Source organism: Pundamilia nyererei, unplaced genomic scaffold (assembly GCF_000239375.1).
Source record: "Pundamilia nyererei isolate P.nyererei 1_Seehausen unplaced genomic scaffold, PunNye1.0 scaffold00023, whole genome shotgun sequence".
Lineage (NCBI taxonomy): Eukaryota > Metazoa > Chordata > Actinopteri > Cichliformes > Cichlidae > Pundamilia > Pundamilia nyererei.
Genome location: NW_005187424.1, coordinates 5,197,728 through 5,222,092, shown reverse-complemented (window position 1 = coordinate 5,222,092; position 24,365 = coordinate 5,197,728).

Here is a 24,365-nt window from a genome sequence, read left to right as displayed (position 1 = left end):
ATGATCCCCTATGAGCAAGCACTTTGCGACAGTGGGAAGGAAAAACTCCCTTTTAACAGGAAGAAACCTCCAACCTAACCAGTCTCAGGGAGGGGAAACCATCTGTTGCAACCAGTTGGAGGTTGGTAAGGAAAAAACAAGTAAACACAAGGTTCCATTCATATTCTGTATTTTACATATATCTAAATGTCAGTGTAACATATCCCATAGAACAGACCACATATCCCCCTTTTGTGGCTCGCTAGTTAACAAAATAGTTACTCTTGGGATTATAAACTAGTGCCCCTGGCTGAGCTGAATTTAACATGACTGAAATGAACAACAAAAAATAATGAACTAAGTGTTAAAGAATGAAATATTCCCTTTTTACTGTTGCTTAACCACATTCAGGTATGTTAAAATGAGTCTGTGATACAATTCTAAAAAACAAAAAACAAAACAAAAAAAAACAGAAATCAGAGTTCCAAACATGAACACAGTAATGAGTAGCTCCACCGTTATTGTTGATCATTTCAGAAATTCTTTGCAGCATGTTTGATGCAAACGTTTCCATGGGGTGAGTGGGAACATTTTTCCAAGTGGTGGAGACGGCTGCACGACTGTTGTCCATTTTTGTAAACTTTCCTTGCCATCCATCCTCAAAGGTTCTCAATTTGATTTAGATCAGGGGAACATGCAGGATGATCCAAAAGAGTGATGTTATTCTACTGGAAGAAGTCCCTTGTTCTGAGGGCATTGTGTACTGTAGCTTTGCCCTGTTGAAAAACCCAGTTGTTACCACACAGATGAGGGCCCTCAGTCATGAGGGATGCTCTCTGCAACATCTGGACATAGCCAGCAGCCGTTTGATGCACCTGCACATCCTGAAGCTCAAATGATCCACTGAAGGAAAAAGCACCCCAGACCTTTATGGCGCCCCCTCCACTGTGGCATGTAGAAAACATCTCAGGTAGGATCTGCTTGTCATGCCAGTAATGTTTGAAACCATCACGACCATCAATGTTACATTCTTTTTTTCCCTCCGAGAATAACACTTTCTTCCACCTTTCAATGTCCCATGTTTTGCAATGTCCCAACTGACCGGACTTTGCAAGAGAGTCCGAACGGTTAGTGTGGCGTTCAAGGGGACGAGGCCTTTAAAGACGTTTTTTGTTTTTGAAGCCCTTCAGTCGCAGATGCCGTCTGATGGTTATGGGGCTGCAGTCAAAACCAGTAACGGCCTTAATTTGGGTCAAGGATCGTTCAGCGTCTTGACAGATAGTGTATTGGATCCTCCAGCTCAGTGCTGGTGAAATTTTTTGTGGTCTTCCACTTGACTTTTTTGTTCCATAACCCTCAGGATCATATAAGAAATTCCAAATGACTGTCTTACTGCATCCCACCTCAGCAGCGATGGCTCACTGCGAGAGACCCTGGTTATGCAGTTTAACAACCTGACCAGGTTCAAAAAGGGGACTTTTTTTTTTTTTGCCTTTCCCATCAGAATGTCATGACAATGTGACTACCTGACAGAAAATGACAATGAATTCAATTTTTTTAAAACAGATTTGGCCTAAACTTTTGATCAGCTATAGAACAGCCTATAAAACAGCCTGTTTCAGTTTAAGCATTGTTTTCAATAAATTGCATGCTCAAAAAAATGTTGTCCCACTCCCATTTCTTCTTTTTGCATGTTGAAGCTCTACTTGGGACCTTGTTAAGATCCAACCGTGTAAAACTGTTGATTGGGACATTTTGGGGTGGGATAGGTCACCTCAATTTAATCGCACTTTGCGTTCCAAGCAAAAGGGAACTTTTGTCAATACACCATTTCCTGGTATACTAATTACACCGATGCACACATCAGAGCTACAAAGAATCAGAAGAAATTGCTTCGCTAGGACTGATAAGAGGCAAGTTTAATTTCAAAAGACTACCCGACGTAAGCCTTGATAAAAGTGTGGTTTTTTGCAAACTGTGCAGAAGAAGTCTGCATACCACCGAAGGACTTCAACCTTACGGTATCATCTAAATGCAAAACATTGGACAAACTTACAAATTCTCTCGCAAAATGGATTGCTCTGGACTGTAGGCCACTATCAGAAGATAGTGGGTTAGAAAATGTGCTACAGTTAGCACATGTGATCCAACTTTCCAACTGAAAGACTATTTCAAGTAAAATTCAACAGCTTTATGACACCCAAAAGCAAGAAAAATTGGATATATTACAGACAACCCTGCTAATATGGAGGAACTACACCAGGAGCAAGCAAGACTGGGGCAACAGAGCCCCTCATCAGGATGTTTCCACACGGTGGAATTCAATGCTGGATATTGCTGCTAAAGAATCAAGAGGCTGTTTTTGCTGCTTTACACAAACAAAAGCACAAGGTACAAGGTCATTTTAACTCCATCAGAGCTGGTAAAACTCCAAATGTTGGTGACTGTCCTTGAGCCATGCAGGTAGATAAAACAATTTTTTAACTTGTTGTTACTGTTCCTTCAACAAGCTCTATAGTTGACAGTTATTGTGTATATTAATAATTACTTTCTTGAACTGTCTACTGCAGGTTTGTGACTGAGCCTCTTGGAGGTGAGAAATATGTCTCATGTTCAGTGGTTTTACCTGCTTTCTTCCACCTGCATCACACCATGGAGGTCTCCGATGATCAAACTCAAACTACAAGGACCTATCCCACCGTGTAGCTACACTCAACCATCTGTGGCTCAGGATAGCTACTGTGCTTGACCCACGCTTTAAGGATTTAAAGTGTCTTGCAAGGGGACAGCAAAAAGAGGTTTGGACCAGCCTTGAGGCCCTGCTACAGGAACAGTGTAAAGATGCCACCACAAAGGAACCAGCAAAGACAAAGAGCTTCCTCCTCTCTTCAGACTGTGATTCAGATGAGGAAGCCCTGTGTAACAGGGTCCTGAGTTTATACAGAGTAGAATCCACCATCAGCAAGACAGACTACCCGCTGCAGTGGTGGTCCAGTTGAACAGGGACCCACCCACAGCTGTCTGTCCTGGCCCGCAAGTACTGAAATTAGTCCTGCCACTTCTGCACTTTATGTTGAAATTTTTATTTTTATTATTATTATTATTATTTAAAGACAATATCACTTTTAAAATGTACTTAAAATAGCACTTTATTTTTAGGTCTGCCCAATTTGGCCAGGGATATTATTTTTGTTTCTCTGTTTATCGAGATTAATTAATTACAAAGCCTCTAATTAATTAGTTTTTTTTTGAGTAGGACACAAGTGTAAAGTAACTTTAAACATTTTTATATATATGTTAGATTCTTCAAAATAGCCACCCTTTGCTATGATTACTGCTTTGCACACTCTTAGGTCAGGCGACTGTGGAGGCCATGCCATCTCTTGCAGCACTCCATCACGCTCCTTGGTCAAATAGCCCTTACACAGCTTGAATGTGTGTTTGCGGTCATTGTCCTATTGAAAAATGAATGATGGTCCAACTAAACGCTAGCAGGATGGGATGGCATGTCGCTGCAAAATGCTGTGGTAGTCATGCTGGTTCAGTGTGCTTTCAGTTATAAACAAATCCCCAATAGTGTCAGCAGCCAAGCACCCCCACACCTTCACACCTCCTCATCCATGCTTCACTGTGGGAACCATGCATATAGAGACCATCCTTTCACCTTTTATGCAGTTCACAAAGACGTAGCAGGTTGAACCAATTTTGGTTTCAAGTTTGATGATATCAAATATATCAAACATGTTTTGCATTTTCTGTTTGAGAAAATCTTTGTTCAATCAATTTCTGGCATTTACATATAGTCAACTGATGAACTGTTCATTAGCGCATATATCTAATCAACAAATCACATGGCAGTAACTCATTCCATTTAGGTAAATAAACATGGGAAGATAACCTGCTGAAGTTCAAACCAAGTATCATAATGAAGAAGAATGGGAATTTAAGTGAATTTGTTGGATGACTTGTTCTTGGTGCCACGTGGGCTTGCCTGAGTATTTCATAAACTTCACTGTAGTCAAATGGCCTCACCAGAAAGCAGGTCAATTCAATGGAGCACCTTAGGGATCTGGTGGAATGGGAGTTTTATATTTTCTTTTTTAATTTGTAGGTAACAAATCTACAAAAACTGAGTGATGTCATCATGTCACTTATGTTTCCTTTATCTTGTTGTCATGAAGAATTAAAGTAACTCTGAAGTCAAAATGGTTCTAACAGGGGTGCTAGTAAATCTTACCTAATAGTGTTTAATTTATTTTTAATTCATTAGATCATTAATTTTCTCAAAAAGATTAATGAGAGAAGAAAAAAGTAGATAAATGAGGAAAAAAGGAGAAAAGAAGAAAGATAATAAATGTTGCCAATGCTTGTTCATGTTTCAGTGAAACGCACTCTTAAACAAGGGTGTCTGTTCACTGAAATTGTAAGCCTTTTATTTTGAAACAGTAACAGCAACACTGTAACAGAACATTCCAAGGGACCATTTCAGGAAACTGTGTTCACCATAGCAAAAATTATAACATCAGAAAAATATTAGGTATTTTATGCGATATTGTATTCTGTTTGTTGTTCTGCTTACTGTTTTATTTCAAAGCATTATCACTATAGATGAAATAAGTACCTGGGTTTGAGGAGTGATGTGCTTGTATCCCAACACTAAAAGAAGTACAATAAACGCACACTTACCAAATTAAATTGTTAAATGAACCTTTTCTTGTTCAACTAAAGTTTTTTGTCTTTTAAATTTATATATAATATGTCCAAGTTTGGATAATGCTGCTGAGGTTTGGTCTCACGCTGATAATGAATCTAATTACTGTCATAGAATTATTAAGGAATTAGCTAAAAAGGAAGCAAGAAATTAGTTAAAAAGTAAGACTGATGAATTGCCTGCCAACCAAAAACCTACAGCCTTTATACACAACAGCAACAGTTACTTATAACATATGCAAGTATCTTCGACACCATGAAGAAGCTGGTCTGAAGCAGACAATTTTACCTACATTGTTATGACGCAGTGCAGCATTGTGCTTTGGAGAGCTAAATTTAGCTGATAGCTGCTGGGATGGATTACTGAGAGGCTTGAAGGCGACGTGATATCTGGGAGGGAAATTACTTGAGCTTAATGAAGTACATAAGTCATTCCTCACATGCTGCCCACTATATAGCACACTCTCTCAATCTGTGAGGACAGTTTAGAGGGCACTACACATACTTGTAGAGGGTAATAGTTCATTTTCCTTGCAAGCTCCTCCATTGAGACCTCGTTTCAGCTTGACCCAGTTTGTGGAAGGAAAATTATGACTCAATCATTGCATTTAATAGCAATCCAATCATATATAGTATTAAAATATTTAATTCTGAGGTGGTGAGAGAAATACTCAGACATTGAACATAATAATACAAAATATGTATAATATGAATAATGCTACATTTAAGTAAACTTAATTAAAAGTAGGAATAGCATTACACAACTCTTCTAGATTTTTTTTTTAGATGTACCAGTGTTTAAGCAGGTTTTTACTGTTTAGACAGTAACTAGGTTAACCTATTTTATATGAGAGTTGATCAGTCTTGTTCATATAGCACGAAAAAACCAAGAATATCTTCATTATTCTGATATCTACTCAGATATATTTATTTTTAGGGATTTTTTTTAAATCACTGCAACAGTCATAGCAACGTATTTTATATTGTAAGGTAATGTTCTAACAATATTGGAGAGAATCTCAATGATCCCCCGTAAGTACAGTTCTTGGCTAGTACGTAGTTATGTTCCAAGTGTTTTTCCGTGTTTTACAACCACTGGCTGTGTTTTGGTGAAGTAAGGCGATGCAAGCTGTGAATTGTTCCCCAACTTCCCGTAGCGTTGAATGTTTCGAAATCCTTTTAAAAAAAGCGTTTGTATCATCAAAGGCATCTCTGAGAAGCTAAACCCACAAAGGTTTTATCAGAGCACCAAAGAGGGTTAGTGTAGTTTTTCATAGGGTTAACCGTTTCCAAATGGTTGGGGTGGTAGATTGGAAGTGAAGGGCGTGCTCCTGGGCGAGAGAGGGGAGAGTGGATGAGAGAGCGGCCCTAATGCGGCATCTCATTACAACCTCTGTCAGGATCCCTCTATTCTACCATCAGCTCCCTTTAACTTGGTAAGAGCCCAACTGTCGTTTCGAGTGAGTGTGCCGCCAAAGAGGCATTTACAAATAAATGAAAAATGTCACATTTGATTTCACTCCTCTCGGACTGCGGCGCCTCAGCTTTGTCACAAACTGTCTTTGTTGTTCTGGTCTCTTGCAGGTCCAGCTCCCGGTCGCCGAAGATAGATTCTGGCAGGCTCAGGCCCTCTACTTCTCTCCCAGGGTAAGCTCGCAGACAATGACCTTCCCGTAATGTTGCTGAAACACTGATTCCTCCTTTTTTCCAGCTCTGCTTCTCTCATCCTTGTCCTTGAATGGCATGCGAGCGAGCAGGAAGTTGGAGCTGGTTTGCTATGACCGGGAAAATAAAGAGCTGGTAAAATGGCGTGGCATGTCGTTTAGGGAGAGTCAGCATGGTATCGTCTTTAACCCTTGGCTTTGTGGTTCGCCTGGGATGCCCTCGCTATTGCTGCTGCCGCCACCACAAAGGCGAGGAATTAAAGACACACTACACCTTTTTTTTGATCGCGTACGTTTGCTGAGAATATTTATTTCTTTAAATTTTGCCGAAAATTGTCGTTTGCTTTTTAGGGTTTCGGAATTGGGATATTTCTGCATTTTATTTATGACGCTTTACGGTGGCTTTTTTGTATTTATTGAAAGATTTTATTCCTACGCCGAACCGTATGTATTATTATTATCATTATTATTATTATTATTATTATATGTCCGCACTGGCAATAACAAAGTCTATGATCATTATTATCAAAAACTCTACAAAATTACTGCGTTTCTATGAAGTTCCGAAACACGAAATGCAAAAATGTTTCGCTGAATACTACGAAGAATGACAAATATTCTATCAAAATAAGCACAACGTCCTGTTTGCATCAGTGAATTTAATTTAGATTTCAAAATGACTGAATTCAAATCCCGAACGTTTACATTCTATAGTTCATTTAAACTCCTATTTTTTTCTATTGCATTCATTCATTTACTGTGCAGTCCAAGTGAAATATGAAGCCATTTTAGTTTCCCCATAGTGTTCTCCTTATTTATCGTTTTTTTTTTTTTTCCTTTAATCACTTCAAGGCATGATTAATCTCATGGACTGAATTCTTACGCAGGTTCAAGGCTTTCATGTAAGCTTCATGACACAGTAATCTGATTTTAGACACAAGCAACTGAGGTACAATGGTGTGTACTTTTCTATTTATAGAAATCTAAACGTATCCCACAATCCCTACTACAGATTTCAGTCAACAACACATCCTCAGCATGCTAAATGCATCCTCACAATATTGACATCAAACGCTGGCACTTCTTTAAAGCTCATTCGTCTGATGTAAAACAGCATATACGTATTGTTTGATGTTTCAGTGACGTATTACAAGGATCCATCAGCTCGCAGCGCTGAAGCAGCCAAATGCACGTTTTGTTGTGTAATATCATCATAACAAATGCCTTTTTCATTCATGATCACTTCCTTTTAGCCTGCGTTTGCAGTTGCCTCAAAGGAAACAAGCTGGACGTTACAGCCGCTTCAGATTTCACGTCATGTCGTGACACAGTCATATCCTGAATACTTGTCTAAAGAATGTATATATCTATGCTTTTACAAGATGTCCTAAGGCTATATTTTTACCGTCTTCTGTTAGTGCTCACAGATCTTTGAACAATTATTGGACAAGAAGTGCACTGTAGAGAAAACACTTTTACTCACCTGCTGCTGTCCTTAAGCGTCGCAGTACTGCAATTGGTGTATGCTCCTCAGTGAAGTGCCATTTGTAGCTTGTTGGGTTTTTTATGGGGTACAAATGCCCCATGCAGGCTTTCTGGAATGGGCTGTTAAGCCTCTTTAGTAACACTTTAAAGAGTGTATGTAGTGGGTGGGATGTCGTAAGGAAGGGGGTATGGACAGCCTGTTAGAAGATCCTGAAGGCAGGACGCCTCTGCATTTAAAAGCTGTTAATGATGCATGTCGCTCACTGAGGAATCAGTGGACCGCAGCCACCATGTTTCTCAGACTAAACGTACGTGTGTGTGTGTGTGTGTGTGTCTGAGTAGGACACCTGTTGTGCTGTCTGTAGCAGACCTTCCCTTTGGGAATCAGGATGAATAACAACAAGAAAAGTCTACTGCTAAATAGAAGCAAACCAGTGTAGTTACTCCATTATTGAAGTAGCTAAGTTCAAGAGTGGTTGATGGGGAAGTTTGTTATGGCTTCAGATCTTGATCTTATGGAAGATGCTTATTTGCAATTTAGTAGCAAGTGGCTCTGCTGTTTTGCATTTCTGTTATCTGTTTGCATGCAAGAAGTGTAAATGGAGCTGCCTTTAGCTTTAACTCATGATTCTAACCAATCAGAATTGTCCAAATTGTAGAAATAATGTGAAACCTGAACACATGTCGTCTGAAGGCTTACTAGAACTGGCTATTCATAATATCCTGTACTTAACTGTTGCTGTTGTTCACAAAGATAAAAAATGACCTTGGGAGCCTGGATAGAGAAAGGATTATCTTTCAATAAACTTCAGGGGGAATGTGATTAGAAAATATGCACTTCAACAGTGAATTCATGTTTGCAATCATACTTTAATTATGATTTTTTTTAATTGCATATGTAAGGTTTTTTCACCTGACAGATGAAAGAAGTGAATTATTTAACGGGTTAACAGTTAAACAGGTTTAAAGAATAGGATTTGGAAAATTAATACTTTTGGTGGCTTCAAAAGAAAAGAGTGATTTACAGCTTATATTACAAACACATACCCCCTGGATGTTCACTGAAGACAACACTGACCAATGATAACAAGATTTCTTCTGTCGCACAAAAAACATACACAGAACATTCAGTCAGAGGAGTGTGGCCATGGCTTAGGAGGTAGTGGGTCTGTTAATAGGAGGACTGGTGGATCTCCCAATCATGAACAACCCTCACTAAATTGAGATAATCTGTAGGGTTAAAATCTTACCATGTACAATCAGGTTGTGGATGTGACCACTTCTATAAAAACAGCTGTTACCTCTTGCTAGCTGTCAAGCTTGGTGGTAATGAAATGGTATTGCTGCTTAGCGTGGTTCTAAAAGTTGTCTAACCTTGAGGAGCACTTAGTTTTTCAAAGGACTGCAAAGAAATTTTTTACATGACTGTTATGTGTATACACTTTCCCTGATATAATTGTTTAGACAATTCAGACTGTCCTGGAAATGAGAATCACATGCAAATCCCATTAAAACAAGAGCTGAATTTGCAGGGTGCAAAATATTTGCATAGTATGCTGCTGCCAGCATTGTCATCTTTAGTGTTGATAAAGAAAGATTTGGTAAAAGACACAGTTAATGAGTGTCAGTACAGTACAACATGGTCTGTGTCCTCTGTGTTGACAAAGACCTTGGTCAGTTGCACTCAGCTGGAGGTGTGTGTGTCTAGCTGTCTGTCCGTGCGTGTGTGTTTGTGTTTGGCATATGAATGATGAGTTCTATTCACTCAAGGTGACTTTTGAGGAGTCATCCATTTCTCCAATCACTGCCTCCTATTACTTGCTCCAGTGCACCACTTAGGCTACACACAAGCAATCATGGGCTGTTATCTGACTTTAAAGTATACTTCATCCTATACTGCAGACAGACTACATATAAGGTTATACATTTGCAGGGTGTTTGGACCAGAACTGGTGCTTATTTTATATAATCTCTTAATTTATTAACTTCAGAAATTTTAGATAAAGGGTTTCTAAACTGATTGAACAACAGAACTACAACAGCATGGCAGTTACTACAAATGAGCTTAAGGGATGTTTTCATTTTTATTCAGCATGTGGATTGATTTAATTATCGACTTGTTTGACAAAGTGTTACATGATCTTTTGTGTCTGCTCCCAGAGGGTTTACGATGACTGGCCCACTGCTGTACACTGATCTACACTGGTCCACTCTGTGCTTCTTATCATTGCTGTTGCTAGCCTCACTGCTAATGTGTTTCACCACCAACTGTATCAGCATAACTGAGTCCTTGTGAGATTTATAGTTGCCTGTGCTGTAGAAGAAGAGGAGTATATGGATATTTAGCTCTCTATAAAAAGGTGTAAAGATTAAATGGCACAACTTTTAAAAAGTTATTACAGCAGTGGCTGGTGGTAAAGTTAAAGAGTGGAGGAAGATGTGTGTGTGTTTAGGTGGGGGTGGAGCAATCCTCTTTGCCTGTGTCAATTTCTACAGTCATTGGTGTCAATGCATGATACTGCATTACACAGTAGCTGTGAACACAGTGGCTTTTGCTGATGAATGGACTTGGCGCTTCAGAGTTTCTATCTCCAAGGGGTATTTTGTCATTTTTCATTGAGGTGTTGTTTAGTGGATTTTGTATCTGAAGTCTTCATATAAAGTACATATACAAGGGTTTTAGCTATCTACTGAGCTAGGAAGAAGCTCTTTCATCAAAGGTAATGGGAGTAGTCTTCACCAGTTCTTACTCAATCCAACACCATTTCAAAACAATGAAAACAAGTTGACTCAGGCAAGTACACTGTTAATGGTAGCAGCTTTCAAAGCACATTAGCTGGGAACATCACTAAATGCATTAAATGAATGCGTACTTAAATTCCAAGTGCATGTGCTCATAATCATTAAGTATCTTGCTACTATACACCAACTCTTTTTCTGTTTGCTTACCCAGGAACTCCTACACATTCAGGAGCTGATCAATCAAACCTGGCACCCAGGTACAGCTAAAGGTTTTTATTTATATTGCTTGCAAACATGCAACCACCTCCCAATGACCTAAAATGACCGATTTGTAGCATTTATGCACCTACAATACCTTATAAATGTAATTTTCATTTTATAAAAATAATAATTAATTTATCAAATCTACCATATTTCTCATTTAATATCTACCACCCCATGTTTTTTCTTAGTGTGATTTATCAGTTTGCCAGCAGTACAAACAGAACAAACAAAACTGTAGCTTAGGCATGTCCTGGTTCAGATTAATGACTGACTCCTGGCATTATTTAGTTGAGGTTTTTTTTAGTGGTGTCAGCGTTAATCTTGTTAAAATGACGTTAACGCCATAACCTCATTACGCCTTAACGAGCTAACCCCGCTACGGCTTTGACGCCGTGCAGCCCCACGCACAGGGCGATCCGTGTTAAATCGCTAACGGAGATTTGCCACCTTAATGCGGTTATGGTGTTAACGTCAGATTAACACTGACAGCACTAGGTTTTGTTTTTGTTTTGTTTTTTTAATGGGAAATTGTTTCATATTACGAGTTTACAGGTATGTTTCACTGACTTTACTTACAGACTGTAATTTTACACAGGGAATATGTGCAGATGATGATGATGATGATGGTGTGATGAAATTGGAGGAGGTAGAATATGTGATAGCCACCACAGTGACTCTACTTCTTCACTGCAGTATTTTTACACACAAAAATAAAAAGTAATATTATACTCGATCCTACTGAAAATCTTAAATTCTATTTTATGTTTAACTTGTATTGATAGTGATTTTGTCAGGTATCCTTGTTAAAATGGTGAAAAGTACACACATATTCATGCCTGAAAGTGAGGAAAACAAACTTTTCTGTTATCATCCTGCATTCCTCTTCTGTGAACTCCACAGCTGACCATGAGTGTTAGCAGCATACAAGCCGACCCTCTTGTCTATGCTGGAAGAGGAATGCATGAGGAATGTGACAGGGTGATGACAAAATACTGGGTGTCTGGTAGGGCATAACCCAAAACACCTCACCTAGGGTGCTTCTAGGACTATCCAGTCTTGTCTTATCTCAAAATACTGGAATAATTAGGTCTGACCTCAAACTAATGGTTTAAGACAAAATTATGATTTACAGTCGTTCTGACTTTCCTACTACAGAGTAAAATCTGCCTTGCAAATACTGTGCATGGTTTATTGTACATTTGTGGCTTCAAAAAGGATTGATGGAAGTAAATCATTCTTAAAATGTTACAAACCAGGATGTTAATATTATCCTGGCTTGTAATAATAAACAGACTGTGATTAAAGGTAATAGATAACGTATTGTATTTATATACTGTGAGTTTCTAAAAGTGTTTGTCAGATACCCAAATCACTTCGTCTGGCTCTATGCAAGGAGTCCCATTTCTACTCTGAGCCCCTTACAAATGGCCAATCTCGCCACCTTATCTTTAAGACTGATCCCCTATCGCCTCTCCTTGGGTGGTGGGCCTGCAGGCCCATGGCAGTTTGGAGCACACACCCTAAATCACATGTAGCATGACAGAATACAATATTCTATAGTTGCCTGGTGCCTTCGTTTACATTCTTTAGTTTTACCAAGAGCCTGATTCACTTAATTGAGGTGGAAAAACAGTGACAGAGTGTTTAATGGTGTCGGGTGTAATACAAATTTTAAAAATTATTTGGAACTGCTAAGAATTGCTGATATTATTAGGATATCTAAGATATATTCTAAGAATTGAAAATTGTTTTTGCATTTATGGACTGTTATCATTTCCACATTGTGTGGTTTGATTTTTAATTGTTTTGACTTCTGTCTTGTTATAAGTAACATACAGAAGTTCACAAAAAATTCTGAACAATAGTGCAGTATATCACTGGACAAAAAAAATTGGGGATTTTGATTTTAAATCCAATATAAAAATTAAAAAGACAGATTAGTGGCTATTTCCTGTTACTTCATTACTCACCTGAGAAAATAATTTATTGCACACGTTTTGTGTTACTCTTTAAATTGACCTGAAAAATACAGTAAAACAATTATGAGTTAACAATAAAAACCTGAGGCCACAGTCCCATGTACAAATCCATATCTCAATCCTAGGACACACATACGATCTTTTAGTTTTTTATGTATAAAGATGAAAAGATAAACCCAAACCCACCAAATCAGTGGCTTGTAGCACAATCACATAGAAAGAAAAAGGGATGTTTTAAGTTGGGGTTATCTCTTGTCTACAGATAATGGATCAATCTTTATAATGCAATTAATGATACAATTGAAATTGTAACTTAATCACAGAATTTAGTACAGTAATTGATTACTTTACTTTTTTCAGTTACACAGTAATATGATTACAATAATTCATTGCTTTAGAATTTGTTACAACCAGCGCTGGTTTTGACAGTTTCACAACTGCATTTCATATTTAATACAATTCCAATTCATACAATCTCAGAATTTGTAAAAATGTGAATAGTCAACCCGTTCTCACTCCCAAAGCGTAACATTTTACGCTAGGTGACAAATCGTCACCATATTACGTTTTCGGCTACCCACCACGTTCCTAAATGACGACCTCGGAAAAAAGAGGACATATGAGAACCGTCTGGACTGAATCTACACATGTTCGCTCTTTTTCTTCAAATCGCTTAGGGACGTGACAAAACGTCGACATGTTACGCCTCGGGAGTGAGAACGCTCTGGAATAGTTTAGATGGAGTAACCAATCAGAATTGGTACATACTTGAATTTGGGGGATTTTCCCAAAACTTTGAGGTCAAAATAAAATGTTCTGTTATCTGGCTCGAGTTAAGAACTTTAGGTCTTAGAACTCATCCTGTAGAGTATCATTAAAACTAGAAGCAGTCATAAAACTTAGAATGATTCGACTTTGCCTGCTATCCGCTACAAGGCACCTCCCTCCTCCCTGCTAAAAATTTCCATTCTTACTCACATGTGTGTGTGTTTGCAGTGTCACCACTAACCTCGACATAGCGCAACGAGGAAACATCAAATTGTGTTTGCAGCTGTATCTATGATCATTCACAGGGTTTTGTACTGTAAATCTGTGCCAAAGGGGTCAGTCTGTCAGCTGGGTGCTGTATAACATCTCCAAGCATCTGATATAAGTATTTGCTTCAAAATAACTACAACTATAAACTGTAGTATTATGGCATTGTGAGCTGTTTGCTGGCCACAACAACACAATCATCACTCACCACCTACCCCAGCTTGACAGATTTGGCTCTTTGAGACTTTGTCCTCTTCTGATGTTCAAATGGTTAAATTTTAAGAAGTGCACAAAAATAGGCATGCTGGAAGTCAGACACAAGGAGACGACCTTGACAGGGATATAAGCCAAATTTAACCCTGGAGAACCCATGGGGTCCCTAGAAAACCAATGGGGTCGGCTCTGACCCCATGGGTTCTCCAGGGTTAAATCATGTTTGTTTTTCACTCTTAAGATGGTCCACATGGTACACATACAGATATTGTGTGTGTGTTTGTGGAACATGGGAAATTTTCATCATGTCTAGTGTGACTAAATTGCATAAATATGCTAGATGCACAGATGAATTTTGCAGAGGAACAATGGTAATGGCTTGATAAGATGACTATGTGAGCCTGTTGAAAATTTTGTTTCCAGCTGCTGGAGACAGTAGGGGTTGGGAATGCTGATTTCATCCAGTGTTAGATGAGCCAGTTATTTAGTTCACGGGTCCTGAAAGTCAGGTGAAGGTCACACATAACTGACAAATAGCCTTGAGAGGAGCCAGTGAGCTGGCACATGGTTAGTGATGTAATCAACATAAAACCAGTGCTATAGCTAAAAGTGCACATCCAACAAAGGGCAATACCACAACAATGTGTGTTCGGTCTGAGCTTCGTGAATCCACTAACACGATACTCTGTGCCATCATCAACCACAGAAATGTGGTCAATACAGTCAGCTGAATGACCTTTCAAATATAAATAGAATCTGACTAATTCATTGCAATTGTAAGGGTTGCTTTGTCAATATATTTTCAGCAAGATTTATAATGTATTCATCCAATCATCATCAAGAATGATGATTGGAAATATTGCCTCTTTTATGCGGGTAATTAAAAAACATCTACAAAATGCAAAGGATGCAAATTTTGTGGTGTCCTTTACACATTTGACTTATGTCATATTTGTAATGCTTTGAGGATATCTAACACACAAACTTATTGCAGTTGCAGCAAAACCCCCACCTCCACTTAGACAACCTGGACCTTTGGAATCAGATTTGAAAGGCCCCTCATTAATAGACCTAATAGTTTTGCACAAGGCCACTTTTTTCAGCTGGATGTGAAATGATATTAAATGGACTATGAAACAAGTTAATTTGTAGTGAGAAACATCAGTGCAGAAATTTATGGTAACGATAGTACTAGTCAGGTTAACTAACCTGTTTAGCAGAACAGCACTGGGGAAAACAGGAAGTAGGCAGAGACTGGAGCTATATCTAGTTTTGTAAATATGCTTTCTCATACTTGAAACATTTTTATTTAAAATGCTGTTATTATCAGATGCTCTTTGACCCTATTTTTGATAAGCGACTCCTGCTTTGTAGGCACATACAGCCATTGCTGGAATATCAACTACTCCTGCAGGCTTTGTAGCACTGAATTAGGCTTTCCATCATCTGGAGAGACGTGCATGTGTAGCTGCATTTGTAGAGCCACCAGCAGCAGCACCCTTTCACTGAAAGACTTGTCACTGAACAAAGTTGGTAGTCAAGGGTTATATTTCACATTATATGTGGATATAAAACCAAGAGCAGGGTCAGAAGTTGTTACAGTATTTTAATTTGAAGAACAAAATTGCAACCTAACATGCAAGTATTACTTATTGTAATGTTTATGAGAATTTTCTTTTCCTCACTATCAGCTTTCACTGTGTTTAAGGAAGCCATACTTCACTGAGCTTTATGTTTTAGATTCTGTATTGGACATAAAAGCAATTTCTGTCTCCAAAATGGTTAGGAATAGTCAAGAAAGCATTCTTTGTCCCCATGTATGAAGCGCCCATGTAGAAATGCACTAATCTCCTTCCCGAAAGGTTAGCCCTGCATTTTAATTGTCTCTGACATTTCCCACTTAAACTGCACACAGGGACAGGCCATGCAGGTTTCACAGGCAGTGTGGGGGCTTGTAAACGTCTTTTGACAAAGTCCTTACATTTTAGTGTCTTTCTCATGGCTCTGTCAGTTTACTGAAAGAATTGGTCAATGAATTTTATCTTTGTGTACTGAATTTGGCTTTTTTAAAGTGTCTGGTGTTATTGCATAGATATCTTTAAACAGTTTTTTCCTGTCTTCTGGTTTGATCTGTGTACCTTCTACATGTCACACCCATCCAAGTGCTTGTTGGGCTCTTCAAGCACCCTTTCCTTCCTGTGCTCTCATTCTCTTTCTCTATCAGTTTCCCCTTTCTACCTATTCTCTTATCGACCTTATCACATCCTGCAATGATACATAACTCAGCAGCACACCTGTGATCCGTGACAGCTGAGCTCCTGGCCTGGTGCAGTGCTGTCACTCAGCTAGCTAACTGCCATTAAACAGCATGACCCTGCCGCCCCATTAGGCTTGAGTCAGATGGGAGTGTCAAAATATTCCCCCATGCACCTTGCTGTTTGGCACTACTGTGTAGATGTGGTCTGGGTGGAATTAGCTGTGAGCTCAAGAGCCTTTTTAGTTTACAGTTACACTTGCAGTTACACTTATAATAATTTATATAATGTGTGTTTGTGTGGATGTATGTTTCTATGTATATTGTTTTTCACTGCCTCCCTATTATTCACTATTGGCTACCCCTTATATTTAAAAGACTAGAAAAGCTAGTAGATCTTCACCAAAAACTAATAACTATAGTCATAAACAACGCCAAAAATAATGTAAACATTTTAGAAATAAATGTTTTAATAAATAAATGCTTCTAAAATCCATAGATTCAGTTCAGGTACATTTGCATTGTGGCATCCAGTCAAGTCATTTCATGGACGTCACATAAATTTGTGCCTGCTATGAAAGTTGCTTCGTGTCCTGTTTGCACACATCATTAAAATGCTGCAAGTTTTAAACGAGTTTGTATAATTTCTGCAAATTAAGTCTGTGTCAGTGTGCATTTCTATCACCTAGTTTTTGCATATGTAAAAGGATGTGATAGATTAGATAATTTTGAACCAGCACATTTTATTGCTGCAGCCCACATGAGACGGCTTTTACATTTTCCTCTTTCATAATGACTGACCTTGACTCTTCACTAAGTAAGCTTCTAAAAAAAAAGAAAGAGGGAGTGGAAAAATATTAAATCCACTTTCAGGGGATGCCAGTTTAGCTCAGTGCGTTGAGTGGGCGACCACATGCCATACGGCTGAGAGCGACCGGCCTGGGCTCGAGTCCGACCAGCGGCCCCATTTGCTACATGTCTCCCCCCTCTCTCTTTCCCTCTGCTTTCCTGTCAGTCTTCACTGCCTCTATCAAATAAACCTGTCATGGTCCTGAGTCTGACTAGTCAGTGTTTTGTGTTTCCTTATATTTTTCTAGGTGCTTGTTTATTCTGTTTTATCCTTTAAGGTTTGCCATTTGTTAGGGTTTTGTTCTGTGCCTGCCTTCTCCCACTTCTGTGTTCCCTCTGTCTGTCTATGGTGTCACACGGTCTGCTTGTGAATCTGTCTGTTTAGCTCAGTGTCTTGTTGAGTTCTCTGTGTCTGCGAGTTTCCTGTTTTATTCTGAAAGTATCTGTCTCATGTGAGTGTTCAGTTTACGTTTCCCCTGTCCCGTCAGCTCTGATTTCTCCCGGGTGTGTTGCCCTCCTGTCTCTCATCCCCTTGATTACTGCTGTGTGTATTTAAGCCCTGCGTGTTCTCCTGCCTGTTGCTGGTTTGTCTGCGTTCATGTCCTCCGTCTCCCTGAGTGATTTCCCTTCATCTGTCTGCGTCTCTCTGTTCCTCTCCACGTACGGTTATCACTTCAGGTTTGCTTTTTAGTTTTCCAAGTTTGGGTTCTCCATTCTGTTTCTCGCCTCCCCTGCCTTGTGTATTTGTTCCACCTCCCTTAATAAATTCTCCTCACTTCAGAAGTACCTGCGTTTTGGGTCCTTAAATAATTCCACACGGCTCGCCTCGACAGCAGTGACAAAATTTTAAAAAGGCTACAAAAAACATATTTCAGGGGTTTCTGTCTGATTGGCAAGCAGAGACATAAATACCATGTCACATTTGACCTCTGACCTCTGACCTCTGGTGAAAATAAACCAATATAGAGCCATTTCTTACTGCCATTGTTTGTATTTGCCACATACATGCAAATAGAGAATGACATTCCCATTATCATTATTATTACTATTATTATTATTACATAATAAGCCTGAGTTATTCATGTCCAGTTATTTACAAACCAGTATGTATCACTATCTATTGTCTATTACTTAATTCTGCATAATGTCTTTCTAATCAGTGTAAACATCTGTCATGGTACCCCTTATATGAATTTTACTGTAGTGTAACTTATTAATCTGTCTTTAAAAAGAACAAAGAAAAAAATGAATATATAGAAAACAGAATAATATTACTTTAATAATAAATGCTGACCAAACAGTAAGCTGCCTTGGTTTACACTCTTATATTGCTTCTTGTTCATTATGTTATCTTTCTTTCTTTATTTTTAATCTCAAAGTTGAATTTGTTGGCCTTTTTTGTGCCTTAATATTTGACATTTTGGTTTTCTTAATACACATTCATAACGAGCATATTACTAACACGCATGTAAAGGTAATACAGTAAGATATACATATGACCTCATGCTATGATTCCATGCCCTGTGCCCTTTTTCCTTTAATAGTAACAGCTACTAAAACAGCAGCAGTGACAGTGTGTTAGTTAACCAGAGGTTGCTCAGTTTGCTCTTATTTGTTCATAGCTGTATTTATGTAGTGTAACATTTATTATGAATATGCAAATTAGCTGTTCCACATTCATTATTACCAATTACTCTCTTACTTGGAGGTAATTAGCACTGATGATGATATGCTACCCTTTACTGTCACCTTGTGTTGTGGTGAACGAGGTTGATGAAATAAGTGGGCTATGATATAATATTGCTATGCTAATGTAAATTTAGTTTGCAAAATAGCAGCACCACCTAATACACATGACTTCAGCAGGAGTTATTCTGTGACAGTCCTTGTTCCACAGATGCAGGGCAGTTCATTTAACTGAGGTCACATCATGTTTGCACACTGTTGGTGAAAGACGTCATCCTTAAGGTGTAAGCAGAAATCCTGTGGTTATATTAAAAAAAGTAAAATAAATGGTTAAAGCAAGTAAACTTTCATTTGCTGTGAAACTGCATATAAAGATGACCATGACCAGGATACTTTGCTTTTACTTAAAATAGTATGTTAATGGTATGTTTTCCTACAGTAGTTTGAGTCTTGTGCTAATTAAGGCTGATTCTGACTTCCTTTGAACTGGATGCATAGAAATTAAATTCTGTGAATTTTAGGTCAAAGTGTTTTTTGTTTGTTTGTTTTCAAATATGTTGAATAGGTCCTTAAATTATCTGCAAAATGCAAAGCAGGGCTTCCACCAGGAAAGTTGTTTGACCCAGCACTGCAGGGGGCTTAACTGAGCACTATCCAGCAGCAATACATCATTCTTTTTGACAAACTCAGTACAGCAGAGCTGTGTAGGTGCTGCTTTCAATGCATCAGACACTGCTGCTGATGTAAGTAGAGAGACAGATGATCAGCTAATGGTAAACATTATGATTTCACAGAATGTAGCATTTTTTTATTTTATTTTTTACTACTTTTTAAGTTCTTAATGCCTCTAATCACTTTTGCCGACTCTTTTTCTGCTAAATTGGTAATAGTAGTACTATAGGGTTTTTTTTGTTTTTTTTTGAAGACACTCACCACCTTATTTTTGGGAACTGACACACATCTTGGGGGGAGGTGTGTCAGGTTGTCCATCTGGAGGAAAAAAATCTGCCAAACCAAACATGTACAGCTGCCTGGTGTAAAATGTATTAGTAGTAGTAATAACATATGCAACTTAGCCTGGTTAAAAAGCACAAAAATCTTCACATTATAAAATCCCTAATCTTAAAATAACAGCTATTGCCAGATTAGTAATTCAACTGAAAACATGCACACATTGCCCTTAATTTATAATACCTGTACCTGTAGTATATAACTTTAAGACAGTGTATTTAGAGTCTGAAAGCAAAAGGAACCTTTTTAACCTTTTCTAGCAGGGTCTGAAACATCTGTTTAAGAAGGTGTCTAAGAATCTCTTGAATTCACCTCACTTTTGTGGAACAAATCCTTGGTTCCCTTTAATTTTACTGGTTTAAAATTTAAGTGTTAGGGCTGACACTAGAGCCTCGTACAGTGTTCAGCTGTCTAATGCTTAGTACACAGTGCACAAAGGACAGATGATGATGTGTAAAAAGTACAGCAAGAGGCAACATACAAGATAATGGATAGAGAGGAAGAAGCACTAATTATCTCTGTCTCTCTTCCACAGCATGTCTTTATCCTGTTTTCCTTCTCTCACCCCAACCGGTCGCAGCAGATGGCCGCCCCTCCCTGAGCCTAGTTCTGCCGGAGGTTTCTTCCTGTTAAAAGGGAGTTTTTCCTTCCCACTGTCGCCAAAGTGCTCATAGGGGGCCATATGATTGTTGGATTTTTCTCTGTATCTATTATTGTACGATCTACTGTACAATATAAAGTGCCTTGCGGCAACTGTTGTGATTTGAATTGAATTGAAATTGAATATATGGTTTTGTGTCTAAATTAGCAGCAGTATGAGTAGATGTGTGGCTCCAAAGCTTTAAATTCTTAATGGCAATGAAGGACACTTTGTATTTGTTGTTTCGTAGTATCCCGAGTTTGGACTATCATGGAGTCGAGACTAATGGCATAGGTCAGCGGTCCCCAACTTTTTTTTGCGCCACGGACCGGTTTATGCCAGACAATATTTTCATGGACCGGCCTTTATGGTGTCGCGGATAAATACAACAAAATAAAACTAGTACCGGTACCGAAAAAAAGAATTTTTTCATAACACACGTGAAAAGACCAAGGAAAACCGAGTAAACGATAAAAACGATAACAAAATAACCCTGAAAACTATACATTTCACACCTGAGCCTCAACTCTCGCGGCCCGGTACCAAACGACTCACGGACCGGTACCGGTCCGAGGCCCGGGGGTTGGGGACCGCTGGCATAGGTAACAAATAAACTGTTGAAGATACTTGGCACTGATTAGATCTGAAAGAAAATTACAAAAATGACTTTTCCGTTTCTATTTTGGCCAAGAAAAGTGTCAGTTTCACAAAGCTCAGTCAAAATGTCACCTGAAAGTGATATGGCCTGAAAGCTCAAGTTGCTATATCACAGTGGCTTTGTGGTAGAGGTAGAACCCAAAAGCAGGGCTCAGAAACTCAAGGAGTAAACTAATAGGTGGTTTTAATTAAACTAAAATCACATGCAAGTAACAAAACTAGAAAATTCAAACCTTTGACAAAACAAGGAAAACATATTGCAAGGGAGGACACAACCATGAGGGAAAACGTGACAGAGAACAGAAGGAAATACAGACAATAGGTATGTCCCAATTCATAGGAGGCATCCTTCGGAGGACCCGGCCTTCACGGTCTATGTGGGCTGGCTCCTTGGAAGACCGAGAAGGCCGGAAGTGCGAGGCTGTGAAATGGGACGATCTAGCCTTCAGATTTGCATCACCAGCTGTCTCGATGGAGTTCAATAAACTCAGCCGTCTGCTCCTCACTCGCTAATATATAACACGACATTGGAGTAAATTCTCGACCATCTCACAATTCTGTTTAATCAGTTTTCTGTAGAACTTTAATCTCAGCCAAACAGATTTACTCACGAACAAATAAAACACTGAAAAAAGCCAAACAATAACATTTTTAAGATAATAAGTAATTTCTATATCATGTTTAACCTGAGTAGCAAAAGACCGCAGGGGTCTGAAAACGATCTGCAGGGAGTCCGGTATTCTCGTCGGCTCTAGTGAGGCTCGACCTCCCAGTTTGCTATCAAGCTGGTGGGTAACAGACATCTCCGACAATGTCGGAGCACTTTTGCAAATATGTGATGTCTTCATAAATCAAGCAGATACACAGCTACATTCCCACCTAAACATATGTTAAAAGTTTATTTTGTGAACCTGAAAGAGTAATATTACAACTAGGTAGCTGCCCCCATTGTTGGAAACTGGAATTGGCTGGGCCGTGCTATGAATTCTGGGACTGGTTGGGCCTTGAAGGATATACCCGACCCATCCTTTAAATTTGGGGGAAATGAAGGACTCATTTGCCGGCCGAATTGGGACTGCCTTCGTCGCCTGGCTGTGACGTAATCGGCCTTCAAATGCAGCCTCAGGAGGATGCTGCCCCTGAATTGTGACTTACCTAATATATACACAAGGAGCATAATGAGGGAACAGGCTACAGGGTGGAACACAGCTGACACTAATCTGACTGATGAGCCAGAGGAAGCAAAACTGATCATAATACACATGAAACGGACGACTATCAAAATAAAACAGGAAATGCAAACCCTGAAACCATGACTAAGAAACCTGGATGGGAGAAAACAGACACACATGACTGGGAAGGCAGAAAGACAAGGAGAAAAGACTCAGGAAAACAGACCCAAGACCACAATAATATAAATAGAATAATCCTTTACCAAATTTCCCCTTGTGGGACAATTAAAGTACTCACTATTCAATAACAGCTGAGCAAAAGTAAAAACAGTACAAATATGAACCAGTTGCAGAAACTATTCCAATAAGGAGAGATGATAAGAAGAAATTGAACATGATTTATTTATATTATTGGCTAACAATGTATTGCTGTATGTTTTAGAAGCCGTTAGAGTGATGTGCAGAACTTTAGCTGCTTCTCAGTTTTGCAGGTTATCTTTTAAGCATCAGAAGTAATTCCTTTTATCCCAGCAGCAGATATCGAGCAGCCATTACCCAAATCAAGCAATAGGAAGTAAGAAAAGTACTTATTTATTTTTAATTACACGAACAGGGCACAGTGTATTATGATACTGTTAAAGGGATTAGGAATATCACTGATACCCTCAATATATCTTTTTCTGCCAAGTCATTAACACATCTCTCTGCTGATAACATTATAAGCTCCAAAATATAAAGTGGAATTTACTTAATATATTTTTCTCTGTTAAATGGGGTGAACATGTAGCCATGTATGGAAGAAGTTTGTATTATATTAATTATCAAATTTTAGAAATAGACAACTTTTCATCAACAGGTGTGCTAGAATCCCACCAGGGATTGCATGGCTGTGCCCTGTTCGTGTAATTAAAAATAAATAAGTACATTTCTTTCTTCCTATTGCTTGATTTGGGTAATGGGTGCTCGATATCTGCTGCTGGGATAAAAGGAATGTGCCATAGTTACTCTCAACCATTTAATCCAGTGCTTGTGATTCCACCAGATGTGCAGCAAAGTGTTTCAGGAACATCCTAGAAGCTGCTCTCTGACCTGCATTCCTAAAAATGCATGACTAATCTATTTTTAACAGAAGCTGAATCGGCTCAGAGCCGATTAGAAAGGCGGGGACTTGGATACAGTAATGGCATATAGACTCTGGTCAGTTTTCAGAATAAGAGACCCTGTGCAGGCTAGATGGTTGGGGGGAGGGGGCAAAAACATAAACCTCTCTCTTTTGGCTGTCATAAAACTGTACAGTGGTACCGTTCCTGCCATCTATTTTCTAGGATCACAGAAAGGCTTAACACAATAAGGACAAGTTGTACAATACACCCTGAACAGGGTGCACTTTCTCAAGAATGGCACACAGAGATGGACAACCATTCAGTCTTTTTCGAACCCATGGCTAATTTATAATCTGTAAACAGTTTTTGCATGGTGGAAGGAAGCTGACATACCCTGATGAAACTCATACAGACATAGGGGGTACATAGGAATAACATGCAAACTCTACAACAATGAGGCAACAATGACAAGCACCAGTGTATAATTGTACAGGTAATAGTGAATCCATAAATACATCCATTTACCAAAAACTGTTTGATGGCTCAAGTCAATAAATTTAGGCTCTGTTGTGGTTGCTGGTAATCATAGTCACTAACTCCAATACGACGTTATCTAAAAGCCTCCTAAAGTCAAAGCCTCTAGCTCTATCATTCTATCATTGTTGAAATAATTAGAATCCGGTCGTTAAGTGATGACGTGACGAATCCTACTTCCGGGCCTAAAGTAGTCTGCGTTTAATATTGCTTTTGTGTTGTTAACATGTTTAATGTTATGTATTTTCTTCTATTTAATCTCAAAAAGCTCCTAAAACAGTCAGTGATCACTGTTGACCTCCCTCGGCTTTTATTACCGCTAATCATTTATTTAAGCTCAGTTTTTAAACCCTTAGGATGTAACTACAGCCCAGCCCATGCAGCAGTA